The sequence below is a fragment of the Alexandromys fortis genome, unplaced genomic scaffold (assembly GCF_014885135.2).
Source record: "Alexandromys fortis isolate MF-2015 unplaced genomic scaffold, M_Fortis_MF-2015_v1.1 scaffold_55, whole genome shotgun sequence".
In the NCBI taxonomy this organism is placed as follows: Eukaryota; Metazoa; Chordata; class Mammalia; order Rodentia; family Cricetidae; genus Alexandromys; species Alexandromys fortis.
Genome location: NW_026067936.1, coordinates 6,257,443 through 6,274,077, shown reverse-complemented (window position 1 = coordinate 6,274,077; position 16,635 = coordinate 6,257,443). Strand labels below are relative to the sequence as shown.

General features: G+C 42.8%; 1 pseudogene; it reads right to left on the bottom strand.

Annotated features, from left to right (window-relative positions):
• Positions 1-11,540: 11,540 nt before the first annotated feature.
• LOC126504492 (60S ribosomal protein L29-like) lies at positions 11,541-12,147 on the bottom strand (annotated as a pseudogene).
• Between the last annotated feature and the right edge of the window lie 4,488 nt (positions 12,148-16,635).

Here is a 16,635-nt window from a genome sequence, read left to right as displayed (position 1 = left end):
CGTCATCACGTTTGCATATTGAAGACATAATTAAATAAAACAACAATTACTTGAATGCAAGAACTTCGAGATAAAAATAGCCAACCTAATAACCAAGGCAGCTACTAACTGGTGAACAGGAAGGTAGCACATACAACATGGATACGGTGGACAACAAAATTATTCAGGTCTTAGTAAGGATGGAGCAGAACACCTCAAGATTTTCTTGTGCTACTCAGAGTAGGACACAGCTCACAATTACAATTTGTGGAATTTTTAACTTTATATTTTTGTTTCCTGACTGGCCACGAGTGATGAAAACCATGGAAAGAAAGGTCACAGTCAAGCCAGGACTGCTGTACTGTATCATGGTATCTAGACTTCGGCCCCCTGGGCTCCTAAGGAGGTTATTCTTGTGTCCCAGGACACCATATTGTGTTTATGTGTTATGTCTCTTTGATCTTTTACGGTTCTTCAGTATTTATTTACTTTTGTAACTTTGAGAGTTTTGAGGGCTACTGTTTACACTGCAGGATGTCTTTCAATTTACTTTTGCCTGTTTCCTTGTTATGGGACCAGGTTAATGGTGTTTGGGCAGAATCCCACTGAGAAAACCTGCCTTTCTTTCATGACATCATTCATGCGGCACACTTCTCACTGGTAATGGAAGCTTCATTGTTTGATGAGATTGGTCTCTGCATGTGTCTCCACTAGAAGGTGCACTCTGTCTCCATAATTTTTGGAAGGGGCTCAGTGAGTCCAGCCCATACTCAAAAATAAGTGAATGAATTTCTTTTGTTTTGATCCACTCTCCTGACAGGTCTTTATGACTGTGGTATTGCGATATTGAGAGGGACAGCATCTAACAATGGGTTAGAAAATATCGCACATATCTAAAAAGAGACAGTGGGGGGGGCATTGTGGCTTTGCAGGAAGGGGAAATGGCTGGATTCTCAATGTGTGCTGCAAGTCAAGCCTAATGTGCTTGCGGGAAGGATTGGTCAAAGTATGTAAAGAGAAGAGTCAGGGATGACTCCAACTACTTGACGGATGGAGGAACCATTTGCTGAAAGGTGGACTAGCATACCGTTACAGGCATAGGGAGAGTCAGACTGCCATCAGAGGTCTGAATCACAAACCCGAACTCATGGCTTTTTCTTCCTGTTTCCATAGCTCACTCTCACCATCTTGGAAGCGACTGCTGCTGAAGAGTAGCCTAAAAGTTCAACATATCCACACTGCATTTTCCCTCAGCTCCTTTTGCATGCAGCTGGTTTTCATCAGCAGGACCTTGTCCCAGGTGCTCAGCAGGGCTGTTTCCTCTTTCCCAGCAGGCACACAGACTGCCAACAGCAATACTTAGAATGGGGAGGACCTGGGGACTGCCAGCCCATTACGATTGTCATGGGCTTTTATTGAATTCTTTCATTATCTCCCTGTGAATGCAACAGCGTTCTTTCCCTTCTAATTAAACAACAACTTTTATTATCATTGATGGAATTATTCAATAGCACATGCCCTAAAGCACTTAGTCAACGCTGGTCAAAGTGTTCTGTGATAGCCAGCCGTCAAAGCAATGCTGATTTGGAGACCCTTAGCTATGTTGGAGGAGTTGATTTCACAGCCTAAAAACAAATTGATACAGAGACATTTGCTCATTTTTACATCTTCCATATTAGTCAATGTTTTTACCGTCATGAGAAAATAGCTGAAACAATCCTCTTCCAAGGATGGCAGATGGGATTGGAGAGATGGCCCTGGTTAGGAGCCTTTGTTGCTCTTCTGGAGGATCCACGTTTGAATCCCATCACGTACATGGCAGATCACAACCATCTGAGACACCAGTTCCAGGGAATCTAGCATGTCTTTTGACCTCTACAGGCACCAGGCATGCACATAGACATACATGTAGGCAAAACACCCATGAACATAAAATAAAACTCAATATTTTTTTTAAAAGGAGTAAAGGTAAGTTTTATCTCATGATTCTGAGGTTCCAGTCCATGGTTGCTCGGCCCTGTGGATGGAAAATAAAGTGAATGAAAAGGCAACGAGAAAAGCAAGAAAGAGCCAGCATCCAAGTGCCTTTCTCAGGGATACACCTGGTGACCCAACTCCTTTTCACTAGGCCTCCCCTCCAGAAAGTTCTATGTGGCGGTGGACAAGGCTTCAGCACAGTGTCACTGGGGACAATACATGTCTAAGATACCGTAGTTTCACACCCCTGGCTTTTTTAGTTTCTTTACTTTGGAAGCTCTGCAGTTGCCCTGAGCCCAGGTCCAAGTGTGAGACATTTTTCGCTAGCTACAAGCATGTGCTCGTGTGTACCTACCTGCGGCAATGTCACGGCGCTGTGTCTGTAATAACACCCAGACTTCTCATCATGATAAACAGAACATTCTAGGATCTGCTGCTGCTTATCTCTGTTCAGAGCTCACAGTGCCCAGAGCCTCTATCTGCCCCACACTCAGTCTCTCCTCACTCAATGTCTTTCTTTGCACTCAAGTCAGTTGCCTGATGGTCTATTGCCCTTCACCCCCTCCACTTTTTTTTGTACAGGACTAATTTTTCATTTTTACTTTTTCTCTTCAAACGTTGTCTTTTCAGACAGAACATCCCCTCCACTAGTCCTGAAGTTGGGAAGTTCTAGTGTTGTTACCTGACTCAGCAACCCATTCCCCTCAGCAGCCACTTGCCAGCCTGGGTCCCTAGCTCACGTTAACTCTGGAACTTTGTGTATTTTGAGACCATTGCTGCTTATTTTGTCATGACTTTGCTTGTTTTCTGGCTTCTTGGAGGATATTTATTTGCGCCTAACCAACCCCTGCGTTCTCAACAGCTGAGTAGAAACAATGTCTCAAAGTAATTGACCAGCACATGTTTGTTAAGAGAGTGAATGATGGTTCTGAGAATCTGAGGATTCAGGTTTCGGGTAGTGAACTCTACTTCATTTAAAAGGAGCACCCTGGAAATATATCCTGGGAAAAATAAAATTACAGAAAGCTTTTTTCATTTGAGGATTCATAGCACTTGGCTTTTAGGTTTTTTCTTTTCTGGTTTTGCGTGTGCATGTCCATGTGCACGGGCAGTGTGTGCATGTGTATGTGCATATGTGTGTATGGAGGTAATAGCTGGAGATTGATCCCAGTGCTTCTGTGGTGCCATTAATTGCTCTTCCACTAATTGGAATCCAGTCTTCGAAGGGCAAGCTTGAGCTGGGTTAGAAGAAGCAGCTAGAGAGGGCTGGACCAGGGTGCCAATAAGAGGAAACAGCATAATAAGTTGGAAGAAGCATAAGAGCAGAAATAGCAAGTGTTTCCCGATACGCAGCAGCCAAGCCAAGCACACCCAACCCTCAAGAGACATGGTTCTCTGTGTGCTCCTGCCACACACTATGTGCTACTGGAATCCTGAGTTGGTTTTATATGCTGTTCCCAGGGGGACCATCCAATAGCAGAGAACGGAGGACAGGAGAAGATTTGGGAAGCCAATTATCTTTAAAAGTTCATTTATTCACTTCCATTCCAGTCTCTTGAGAGCAATGGAAGAATTCTCTAATGGCTGTTTATTTAAATTTGGAAACCTAATGGGAATGTGGGCACCAGTAGCTGGATAATAGGAGAATATGATGCACATGTTAACAGTGAAGAGGCATATATATATATATATATATATATATACATATACTCATGTATGTATGTGTATGTAGTGATATTTTGTTTATAGTCTAACAAATAAACCTTGCCTGAAGAGTGCAGAACTAAGCCACTAGTTAACTGTAGAGGCCAGGCAGTGGTGGCACACTCCTTTAATCCCAGCACTCAGGAGGCAGAGGCAGATGGAGCTCTGTGAATTCAAAACCACCCTGTGCTACACAAGATCGATCCAGTCTAAAAGAGAAACAGAGCCAGGTGATGGGACACACCTTTAATCCCAGTACTTGGGAGTCACACGCCTTTAATTCCAGTACTAGGTGGGTAGAGATAGGAGTGATATGACTGGGTGGAGAGAGAAATATAAGGCAGGAGGAGACAGGAGTTCAGATGCAGTGTGAGAATGCATCTTATGAGACAGTCTGGGCATTCAGTCTGAGGATTCAGTCTGAGAATTTAGTCTGAGTGTTCAGTCTGCGGATTTGTAGAGACAGGATGGCCCCTTCTGTCTGATCACTGGTAGAGGTACGAACTTTCCAGTGGCTGGCTCCTCTGCTTCTCTGATCTTCCAGCATTAACCCCTATATCTGACTCCAGGTTTTTATTATTGAGACCAGTTAGAATTCGTGCTAGATGTGTATCTGCCAAACCAAGCTGATATCATTTTGTGTGCTTTAGAGGTTGTGGTCTTTGATAACAAGTCTCTCACAGTGTCCCTTTCTCTAGAGTCTTTGGCCTTTGGATATGCATCAAAATTTCTAAGTGTGAGAATGGAGATGATGTCCAGATATAATTCTGAGATATAATATTTGGGCTTCAAATTCACTGAATCTCATCAGGAGGCAAAGGTGCTCTGCGTCCAGAGGCAGGAGGGGCACTGAGGATGTCTCTATAACCAGAGGCTGTAAGTGCAGGAAGGGTGAGGAGAGAAGCTATATCCTGGCTCAAATCAGATTGCCCAAGAAGTCAGGGTGAGGACACATGTATGTCAAAACATAGTGGGGTTTTCTTTTCAGATAAATCATGGGAAAGAAGCAGAAGCATGGATGAGCTCAGGTTTATACTTCACCCATAGAGTTTTGTTCAATTTTTCCCATTCCCGTCTTTTTGCTTTCCCTCCCTCCGTCTTCCATTCCTTCCCCTTCCTTTCTCCCTCTCTTTCTTCTTTCTTTCCACTTAAAAACCTGTTATTTTTGACCTTCATTCTCTTGCGGAAGGTCTGTAAATGAGTCACTATTTCCCCGAAAGGCACACACAATGGAATACAGATAGTTATGTAGATGATATAGAGAAATCATAGATGCTACATAGACGTGTGACAGGAGATGCATTGGTGTAGTTGGTTCACACAGCTATGGAGACTCAGACATCTGACAACAGGTTGACCATAAGCTGGAGACCCCTGGGTGTGGTGGCATGGCCCAGTGTAAGCCTTAAGGTTTTATAACTGGGATAACTATCATACTGAGACCAAAGTCACCTGGGTATATCTTGGAGTCCTAAGGTCAGAAAGTTCACAGTTCTGAAGTCCATGGAAAGTATTATAGCTGCCAGAGAGAAAAAACTAACTCCTCTTTGATGTTTCTGTTCTATCCTCGCCTCCTGGGCCTGATGGCAACCACCCATATTGACTGCAGGTCTTTCCTGCTCCTTTAACTAGGATTACACAAAGATCTCCAGAAATCCTCTCAGCCTTGCCACCAAATAATGCTTTAGCAGTCCTTTAATCCTGTTAACATTGTCACCTAAATTAGCCATCACCTTCTCTGGTTTTGTTTTGCGGATTTACTTTGTAGATCGACTTATTTTATTGCCCTTTCCCTCTACCTAGTCCTGTTCAGGTTGAGCAGCAGCGTACGCCTCCCTGCTTTCTTTTATTTATTTTTTTTTAATTTTTCATTTTTTGGTTTTTTGAGACAGGGTTTCTCTGTGGCTTTGGAGCCTGTCCTGGAACTAGCTCTGTAGACCAGGCTGGTCTCGAACTCACAGAGATCTGCCTGCCTCTGCCTCCTGAGTGCTGGGATTAAAGGCATGCGCCACCATCGCCCGGCTGCCTCCCTGCTTTCTTCAGGCTCCTCCGTGAAACATGTGTTGTGCCTGTATTGCAGCCTATTTTCTGCTCTCCCTCCAACCCAGAAGAAACTTCAATGACATTTCACACGAAGGCGTTAAAGACTGGAGAAAACATTATTCCCAAGACAGACATGTTAAGAATGGAGAGGAGGGATGGCATTTTTGGGACGAGCAACCAGACAGCTTAGTTCCTGGCTGTTTATCACAGGGTTCTATTATGGTGGGGTTAGGAGTGGGAGAAGGGATAGTTGCATGACGTTGAAACCCTTAGGCGTCTCATCTAGCACCTCCTGCTTCCTGAAAACACCCATCCCCTTCATCCTGGTGTGTTCTTTGAGGATGTATCTCCCTTTCCATGAGTGATGTCAAAGAGCTGACAAGACTGCAGAGGTCTGGCCTGACTGAGAAGCTGCCCAGCACTCCTGCAGCCAACACAATCCCTTAGTTCTGCTGAGGCTGGAAGGTGAACTGTGCAAGGCTGGGCCCTGTGTCGAGGGTGGGAACACCTGTAGAGAAGTAAATCCAATCTGTAACCACAGTTGTTCCTGCCTCCATCCACCACATATCCCAGGGAAATAAGATCTGGCAGCCCAAGTACCTGAGACTGGTACACTGTGTACTTTCTCCTTCCTACAAATTAGACTTGTATGAGGAGGAGAGACAACAGCAGAAAAGGAGAAAGTCAGAAAAGAGGCAGGGACAGGTGGCCTCTGAGTCTCCCTGCTTCCCGTTCTTTCCTGTAGGGAGGAAGTTGAGTGAGAGATACCTTTATTAGAAGTCCACCTGCTTGCTTTGTTCCTTGCTTCCGAAGTGAGGAAATTAGCCAGGAAATAGATGTGCCCTGCGCACACTCTCAGAACCCTTCTGCTCAGTGGGTTATATGAGACGGGGTTTCGTTAGCATGCACATTTTGTGACATAATGTGCGCCTCTTTCGAGGGTGACTTCTAATTCTCAGGTTGCTGTCTCTGTGCGGTGATCTGGCATACTAATTTTGGTCACAAAAGCAGCCCAAGACCCAGGCTGCTGCCCTGAGACACGGCTGGAACAAGTCACCAGCATGAGGTATTAACAGGACCAGATGTTACTAACAGATGTGGACTCAGGTTGGATGGAGTTGGTCTGTTTAGGAGCTACGTAAAACCAGAAGAATTTGAGCAGGACCTGAGACCCTCTGGGCATGTGACGGGCTGGCAGAAGAGGGGTATCTTAAGGAGGAGGGCTTGGTCGCCAGTTGTTGAGAGCAGTTGATATTCAATCTGGCGTGGGATTTTAGAGAAACTGTTGGCATTGGCTCTGGCCTTTGTCCATAAGTCCAGCTGGATCTGGCAGGTAATTAGCACCTTCTCTAGCCAAGAGCTGGCGGCGCATGCTCTTGAGACGGCTGACTTGACATTACAGCCCATGGCTTTGGGGAGACACCGTGCTCTTCTACATCTAGAAGGGGCAGGGTTGCATCACCTTCTTTAGGATAACCTTTTCAGTGCTCTGCTAACGCAGACACTATGCTTGGGGTGGAACTAGTGTGGCACAAATAAAATATTCAGAGGCACTGCCCCCTTCCGTTCAGACAATTGACATTTTAATATAATAGTCTCAAACTAAAAATGAACGCCAAAATAGTCCATGGAGAACCAAATATCAAAATGTTCAGGAAGGATGGGCTCAGCATCACTGGCTCCATAGCATCTGAGTGCCGACCCTGTCATCATCATTCTGAGGACAGAGGAACCTCCTCCAAGGTTCCTCCCTCACCAAAGCAGGAGAATCCATAGCGGTGTAGCAGCTAAATTCAAGCTGGAGGCAAGAGCAAATGCTCCAAAGATCAATTGTAGTAACTAAGCCCTCTTCTGAGGACAGCTTTCTAATTAATTGAGCAACACAGCTATTAGCTGGCTGGGAACAGGGCTAGTTAATCCATCGGTGCTCTGATCCCAGCAGGTCAGAAGATGTGAGGTCAGTGTTTGCACGTCTCAGCTCTCTTACGTGGTAGTACAGGCTTTTGGGAAGACATTAGAGGTGAGGCCACAGGCAAGATCCCCTGTGCCCTGCAATGCAGATGGTCACTATTCAGCTCATTCCCTAACACAAAGGTTTAGGTGCCTTCTTCTTGTTTCACCTTTCGACCACATCTCACTGGTATCAAAGGTTCCAAGTCACAGTGCGAACTGTGGGTGATCTACAAGTACCCCTGGCTGGGTGGGAGCATCAACTTAAGGCTTTGATCTCTGCCAAATGGTAACAGTGCGTTGAGCAAGAAACAGAGAAGGCGAAAGCGAAACCATAATTGCTTCTTCCCACCAGTATGAAGAGTGAGCTATGAAAGTCTCATTAGCTGATATTTTTAAGGAGATGGTGGTGCCATTTAAGAATGTGTGGGCATTTTATTTTCAAAACTTGAAATAAAAAGAGTGTTGGCAGGGAAAGGATACATCTTTTGACTTAAACATGCCCCTCTTGTTGTGACCAGTGGAGGGAAGCAAGGTGTTTTGCAGATTATGAATTATTTCATAGGTTCATTGTGGGCCTTAGAGTAACTTTTCTGTGGTAGAAAGCAACGTGAATATTGTCTTCAAGAGAAAACTTAAGTTTGAAAGAGGAAAGCTCAAGGTTTTAGAGTGAATATCCAAGTAACAGAATTAGGGTGCAACCCAGGTAAAGTGACTCTATATTAGGGCTTATTATTTGTTGAATTATGAAGAGTCTCCCCCAAATGTTCAAGTGTTGAGGTGGAGGCTTGATCATCAACTAGTGTAGTTTTGTTGGGAGATGGTTGGTTGACCATGGGACCTAATCCTTGAATCAACCCAGTGATAGATTTATAGTGTATTTTATGTAGAAGAAATAGGAAAGAAAACCCTGTTAGCAGTAGGTCCCTGGGGGTGCTTGTCTTGGAATAGTGGGCATTGTTCCTGCTTCTCCCTCATTTGATCTTTGCTTCCTGGCTGCTATGAAGGGAGCAGCTTTTTCTGCCCTCACTACAGACAGTAATAGAAACAGCCAACCATGAAATCACAAAACTCCTGAAGGATCTGACATAATGAGTCCACACAGATGATTCCTACTCGAAGTTATTTTCCTCAAGTATGTTGCCAGTGCAACAGAAGTAAATGAACACAGGGCTCTTTAAAAATTCAGGCTTCTTTAAAACCACTCTGATGTATCTGCGTTCTCTTATCCCCACAGTTCCCTAGCTCCAGCTGGGAAGCTATTAGGTCTGATTCCTTCTCTAAATGGCAGCCCATCGAGACAACCACAGTTGAATAATGCCCTGCATCAAACGTGGCTTGCCCATAAGCCTTTAGTTTGCCTCCACAAACTGGAGCTATTTGCATAGGTTTCTTCCCTCTGGCGGCACTGTATTCCTGCTATGAAAATAGCATGTCAGATTCAGGAGAATGAAACTGATGAAAATCTGCCCTTGAGAAACATTTATGTATGCAACTTCTGAGGTTGGCGAGGCTGAGCCTTGAGACACTTATAAATTCCCTTCAAGCTGGAACTTTACTGCATTCGCACCTGGACATCTGGGGCACTGTGTGTACTCAGAAGTGTTAGAGCTGAAAGAAAAGCCTTGTAGTTAGTGTCTAAATTAGTCATCATATTGGGAGAGATGTGGCATGCCTAGAAGTATATACTGGATATGCATTACAAACTGGGGTATAACAGGACCAGTAATCATTATTTCCAGGTTAGGGATGAAAGCCTTCCAAGACACAGTGGGTGTTAGAAACAATGGTAGATAGCAATGGCCCTCTGTCCACTCTGTTTTGTTCCTATACATTCCTCGGATAGTACTTAATTAGGTATAGTTAGAGGTTACCAACAGTACGTAATACTGTCTGTAAGACAGCATGATTATAACAAGGTAGTATAGTAAAAGTTCTGTGAGTGTGGCCTCTCACAAAATATTGAGCTTTCAACTTTTCACTTAAAGGAAGCAGTTTACGGCTTCCCCATGCCATTTCCGAGTTGGTACCACCATCTCTCTTGCTCTTTGGGACATTAAATAAAATAAGGGTTGCTTGAACACAGGCATTGCAATACTGTGACAGTCAGTCTTATAACCTAACTGAGATAACAGCTAAGTGGCTAATGGGCAGGTAGCATGTACACTGGCTATGCACAATAAGGGGATGGTACACTCCCCTGCTGGGAAGGCTTTCTGTTTCATTCAGATGCCCAGAGAAGCATGCAATTGAGTACTCAGAAATGGTTTCCTCTGGAATTTTCCATTTTATATTTTCAAAGAACTGTTGACTCCGGGCAGGTGAAACTAAAGAAATCAATACTGTATAAGGGGAAACCACTGTCCACTACAGCATTTAGTGAGTCCGTCTTACCATTGACCAAACAGACTCTTTTGGAGAAATTATAAACTAGGCTGAGTTTTCTTGTGATGTAAAAGGAGTACCTCTTTTGCTATCTCCCTTTGAAGAAATCAAATACCCAACCCAGACTCTGCCTCCAAAACAAACTTCTTTATCCTCGACCTCAAGGTGTTCTTACATGATGCAGAACAGTAAAACTGGAGCAAAATGCCAAGTTTCTGAAAAGTAAAATGAAAGGGGGGATAAAAAATGGAAAAGTTTGTGAAGTTGCAGAATGGAGGTTACGCAGGAGTCATGGGGCTGGGAAAGGGGATGGGAACATGGCGTTACCCTCGATTTAATGTGGCCTGTGCCACAAACGAAGGGGCAGCATGTCCACTCCCTGCAACATAAGCAAGTTTTTCCTCTGCAAGACACACTCGGAGAAGGGTAGAAAATCAAAGTCACATGAGGCAGGAGAAACTTGAACTGTCTCAGCCTACAGTAGGTGGAGACACCGTGCCTTTAACGAGCTTGATAAATAGCTTCTACTCCACTTCTTGCTATATGGCAACACACACACACACACAATCCTTCATTATATTGCAACATATACTGCTTCCTCCAAGAAGCCCCTTCATAATGACAGACCTTGCTATCATTCTTTGTGCATGTATAGGGTTAGTTATTGATTGAACTGTTTTAATGTTTCAAGAGAAAAACATTTAATGCAAGGAGTGATTGTCTTAAAGACTCAGAATAATTAAGGATAACAGAAGAGTTAGGTCTATCATCGTTTTCTTATTTATTTATTTTATTGAGTTTTGCTTGAAACCTAATGCTATGTGAACACTTGGGAAGCTTTTCTCTCATCAGTATTGACAGAGATAAAAGGGTGATTTTTTTTTCTGTGCTAAAGGAAAGTATACTAATTGTTCACTTTTGACTAAAGGCTACTACATTTGACTGTATACATACAAAAACATAAACACATTATAACACACAAAAGTCAGTCATGTTAACCCATTCTGGGAAGACAATTTTTAGTTTATATTATTATTATTTTTTGAAACGCTGTAGTGCAGGGTGTCTTGGGAATCACAGGTAGCCCAGGGTGGCCTCAAAATCCTGATGATCTTCCTGCCTCAGCCTCCTGGCTGCTGTCAACTTCCTTCTATTTCCAAATCTTACCTGTGGGCCTTCTGTTTCTTACCCCTTTCCATCCTTACTGCCTTTCATACTTTTTTTTTTGTAAATTTTAGAACCAAAGCTATACATCAGGCAGTACCAACAGCCAGTGTGCTGTGTCTTCAGAATCTTCCTCATGTTCTGCAGCTTCCTGGACCAGGCAGCTCCAATGAGGTATTCTATGCTCAACAGCTAAACTATACTTTCTGAGGCTTGTCAAGTATCTGGATATAATTTAAGGAAAGGTAACCGCATAGGGTTATGCTATAATGTTAAAAAACATTATGTTAAAAAGTTCCTAGTAACATTTTTCATAGGTTTTGCTTTAAAATGTCTAGTCTGTTTCTTTCTTTTTTTTTTTTTTTTAACAGAACTTGCCTCAAGTTTATTTGTAAAAACAGCATTAGGTCCTGAACATCTGCAAATACTGTGTAGGTGTTCACACCAGTCCATCTGTCTTCACATTGGCAGACTGAGACCTTTTTTATGGGGCCTTCACAGGGGCCTGGGCACCTTTAGGAGCCTGAGCTGCAGCTGAGGCCTCTGCCTTGGCTTGAACCTTGGGCTTTGTATTTTGGAGCCTACGACCCCTGGCCAGTAGCTTCTAATCCGCTTCCCAAGCTTGGGGTGAGCAATTAAAGCCAGACGAGTGAGTTTGCGGGTGGGACCCTTTGGCACCTTGGGCTTCACCACCTGAGGCTTCACCAGGGCCTTGATGGCCTCTGCACGTGCACTCATGGCCTTTGCATTATTTGCCTGCATCTTCTTCAGGCCTTTCTTGTTGTGCTTCTTGGCAAAGCGCATGTTCCTCAGGAACTTGGGGTCAACCCCCTTGAGAGATTCATATCTTTGTGACCGGGGTTTCTTGATGCCATTTCTGTGCCATTTCCGGGACTGGTTGTGTGTGGTGTGGTTCTTGGACTTGGCCATGGCTGGACGGTAATCGGCCTCTAGTCTGTTTCTTAATAGATGAAAACCCTGTATTTTCCTTGAACCTCTGCTACAAAATGAAAGTCTTTGCCTTTAGTTAAGCCCATAAGAGATTGTCTTAAATTTGTTGAAGATCTCTCAGTATTTACACCTGCGAATCTTCATCTTTGCTACCGTTTCTTTCTCTTTCTCTCTCGTTTTTTCACTCGGTCAAAAAGGCACTGTTGTGAAGATTCAATGATTTTGCTCAGAACATTTTCCAGGAAACCTGGAAATAGAGTCTCTTCTTTAATAAGCTGGATCTGATGTTAGCCTCAGGGCAGCAGTGAAATGAAATCTCTTCCCTCTCCCCCTCCTCCGCCCAGCTTCCTCTTTGTAGCTCTTTATGCCTTCTGCTTAGAAGTTATTTTTCTGGTCTATTTCTTATCTTCCTCTTTTCATGTAATAATTGGTGTATTCAATCTATGTGTACCAGGCAGGAAGTCCAGAGCCGTCCTAGATTGAAAAAAGAAAAAAAAAAATCAGGGTTTTCAGTATTTCTAGCCCATTGCCTCCCTTTAGGCCAAGTCTCTGCAAAGCTGGAAGCATATGGCCTGTCAACAAAAAGAACTTAGATTTGGGGCACTGTGTCGTCATCCTCCCCTTGGTGATCTTGTTGCATTAATGTGTCACCACATAAAGTATCTCGCCATCTCTGCAGGTGGTAAATCTTTACCATCCTCTCGTATGATGGCAGGCATCTCGCTTGGTTTAACTCTGCTAATAGTGTAATTGACATCTGAGTGGCATCAATTTCTTTAACATCCGGAGTTACTGCTCAGGTTATCGAGGTGGCTAAATTTGAGAGATATAAAGTAATAGCTTCAAATACTGTTTCTTCTAAGATTTAAATAGGAAAAAAAATGTAGCATGATAATTTTCAAATGAGCCTTTAAAGCCAATGTAATCAGCGGTACGCTGGAGCTGGCTCATACTAGCTAGCAAGAGTTTCTTATTACATTTTCAGGAATTTTGAGAGCTTGTTATAAAACACAGACATTATTAGAAGCTGAATCAGAGAAACTTACAGTGAAATAAATTATATTAAAAATGGTAATAAAAAACTCATTACTCCCTAATTATTTTACTACATTTTGCCATTATCTATGCTTCTGAGGTTATTTAATCTATTGTTTATGTAATGTGGACACACCGTAAGATGTAATGCACTCCATCTCTTCTCAACTATGTGCTATGGGTTGGAATTAACTTCACGGGTTGATTTAATCCATAGAAATTTGTGACATACTGTGAGCATCCAGAAAGATGGTAAACAGGTATAACACACAACTCCGTAGAATTATTCTTTTCTTATAAGTGAGGGCTTGGGGATTAGGAAGCAAAGAAATCTTGAAAAGTTTGGGAAAATAGAAGTTTCTGTCATTATTGATCGCGAAGCACCTAGAACACGGTGAATATTTGGGTTACTCTGTTGACAATTAAGTATTAGTGGGAAGGGAAGAGATTTCCTTTCTTAATCTCTAGTCTCTGTTTTCGTTCTGCCGGAGTGTCTGCAAATACCATCTTATCTTTCGCTACCTTCTGTCCAGCTCGTTCCATAGCCACTGTAATCCATTTGCAATCCCCTGTTTACAAATATTTCGTTGAATTAAAGAGCTGCGGTTTCTTGAGCTGCATCACATCTAGACATCCAGATACTCTGGTTATTCCAATCAGGTGTGACTTAGTATTTCAAGAAGAGCCTCAGGTCGCGGTAAGAAATTTGGACACATCGGGACATGGGTGGATCAATTAGGATGGGCACAGGGAAAAACGGTAAATGGAAGAATCCAGGAACTCACAGGCATGCAAAGAAGGAGATGTGGGCTGAGCAGGTGTTTGTGATGACACACTTTAACTACTAATCCTTGTGCAGGGAGGATGCTGACTAAGATGCAGAAAGGCACCCTTCAAAGGGATGCTTAAGTATGAGTGCCGAGAATCCTTTGGAAGACTCCTGAATAAATTAGATAATGATTACTGTGGTGGTTTGAATAAGAAATGTCCCCACAGGCTCATGTATCTGAACACTTGAACAGATGGCTAGGCTTCTTGGGAAGGTTACTGAATCATTGGGAGCGATGTCCTTGCTGGAGGAACTGCTTCACTGATAGTGGAATTGGGGAGTTTTTAGCCTCATCCTGCTTCCAGTGTGCTCTGTGCTCTCTGTATCTGGATAAAGAAGTAAGATACAGACAAGTAACTTTAGACAAGCTAAGCAGGCTCTATTTATATATTTAAGAAAAAAATATATGTAACAACAATGAAAGGAAAAGAGCCCTTGAATTTAGAGAGAGCTGGAGGTGGGGGGCACATGAAAGCAGGAAATGGAAGGGGGATGTGGTGTACTTATATCTGAATTTGAAACTATTTATTTTATTTGTTTTTTTTTAAAGTTATACTCTGTCTGCTTCCTTTCCAGCTGCCTGCTGCCATACCTCCTCAACATTATAGACTTTCCCTCTGGAACCATAAGACAAAATAAGCTTTTGGGCATGATGTTTTCTAACAGCAACAGAGAAGTAATTCATATAGTAGCCAATTTATACAATCGTCACCATTATTCTCCTTTCTACTTCTGGGTAACTTTGGAAATTGTAAAACGTTTGCTAATAAAATTATGTGTGAACTGGATAGCACCTTTAACAATCTTGTTTATGAGCAGATTCTCTTAGGCATAGGGAAGACACTTTCCTCAAGATTCAGCAGATAACGAGAACACTGTGAAATCTGAATTGGTTTTGAACACCTACTCTGAACTAGCAAATACTTGATTTACATGGATCATCTCTAGGTGCTTTTACATATACCATTTTATTTTGCCTTGTTATGGTAATTTAAAATCCCTTCCTTCCTTCCTTCCTGATGTGGGAGTGATTTCTTATTAATAAAGAAACTGCCTAGGCCCCTTGATAGGCCCACCCTTAGGTGGGTGGAGAAAACAGAAGAGAATTCTGGGAGAAAGAAGCTTAGTGAGGGAGTCGCCATGTTTCTCCCGCTCCAGACAGACGCAGGTTAAGATCCTCCCTGGTAAGCCAGCTCGTGGGCTACATAGAATATTAGAAATGGGTTAGAACAATATGTAAGAGCTAGCCAATAAGAAACTGGAACTTGTGGGCCAGGCAGTGTTTGAAAGAATACAGTTTCCGTGTAATTATTTCAGGCATAAGCTAGCCATGAGGGTGGCCGGGTGCCGGGGACGCAGCCCTGCCGCCGCTCCTATTTCAACACCTTCCTTCCTTCCTTCCTTCCTTCCTTCCTTCCTTCCTTCCTTCCTTCCTTCCTCCCCCTCTTCTTTTTTTTTGTTGAGGATTTCACATATGAATAGTATATTTACACAACTTTCCACTCCTTCTTATACCTTCAGCTCCTTCCATGACCCCGTTCCTTCTCAGTGTCATGACCATTACCTCTTATTCTTTTATGTATATATATATACATATACATATATATTTATATATAAAATACATATATATATATATATATAAATAAAGCACAATCTTTTAGGTCTCTTTAATGTAGTTCATATGTATATATGATATATGTTAGGGCTGAGCATGTGGGATTAGACAACCTCTTAGGGGTTCATCCTTGGAGAAGATAGGTTCTCTATCATTGACCATTAATTGTCTGTAGCTCTTTATCTGGGGTGAGGGATTTTGACATGCTGGCATGTTACCTACTATTGTTGTTTTCATGATCTATTTAGGCAACCATATTAAAACTTCATAGGTACCATTCCCCTTTCACGAATAAAAGATACCATCTAGCCCAAATGGTCAGATCTTCTGGTTCTTACAATTTTTCTTCTGCCCTATTCCGTGATATTTCCTGAGCCTTTGGTGTAAGGCAGCTAAGTTCTACAAAGTTCATTGTTCTATACATTCTTACCAATTGTTGGAGGAGCATTTCAGGTTAGATCCAGTTCAAATTCTTTGAGTCCTCTTTCTTCACTTAGTAGTGAGGTGTTTCTTCTCCATGAGTTGGAGCACTGTATGTACTTGCTAGAAATTTATTTTCTCTCCACTTGAAGTTTTGTTGCATTACAGTCATATAGGGCAGAGTTAGTTCACTTTTTTCTGATTTTTTAAAGATTTATTTTGTGTCACATAATGTGGTCTATATTAAAGAAGTTTTGTTGACTACTGATGATAATGAAGTGTGTTTCTTTGCTTCTTCTGACTTGTCTTGAACTCACCAAGGCCAGCTGGCCTGGGTCTGAAAAAGCCTGGGTCAAAACCCGTCTCGCTGAACATAGTGGACAAGGAGGACTACTGAGACCTCAAGAACAATGGCAACGGGTTTTTGATCCTACTGGACCTATTGGTTTCGTGGGAGCATAGGCAGTTTCGTGGATGCTCACCTTACTAGACCTGGATGGAGGTGGGTGGTCCTTGGACTTCCCACAGGGCAGGGAACCCTGATTGCTTTTTGGGCTGACGAGGGAGGGGGACTTGGTTGGGG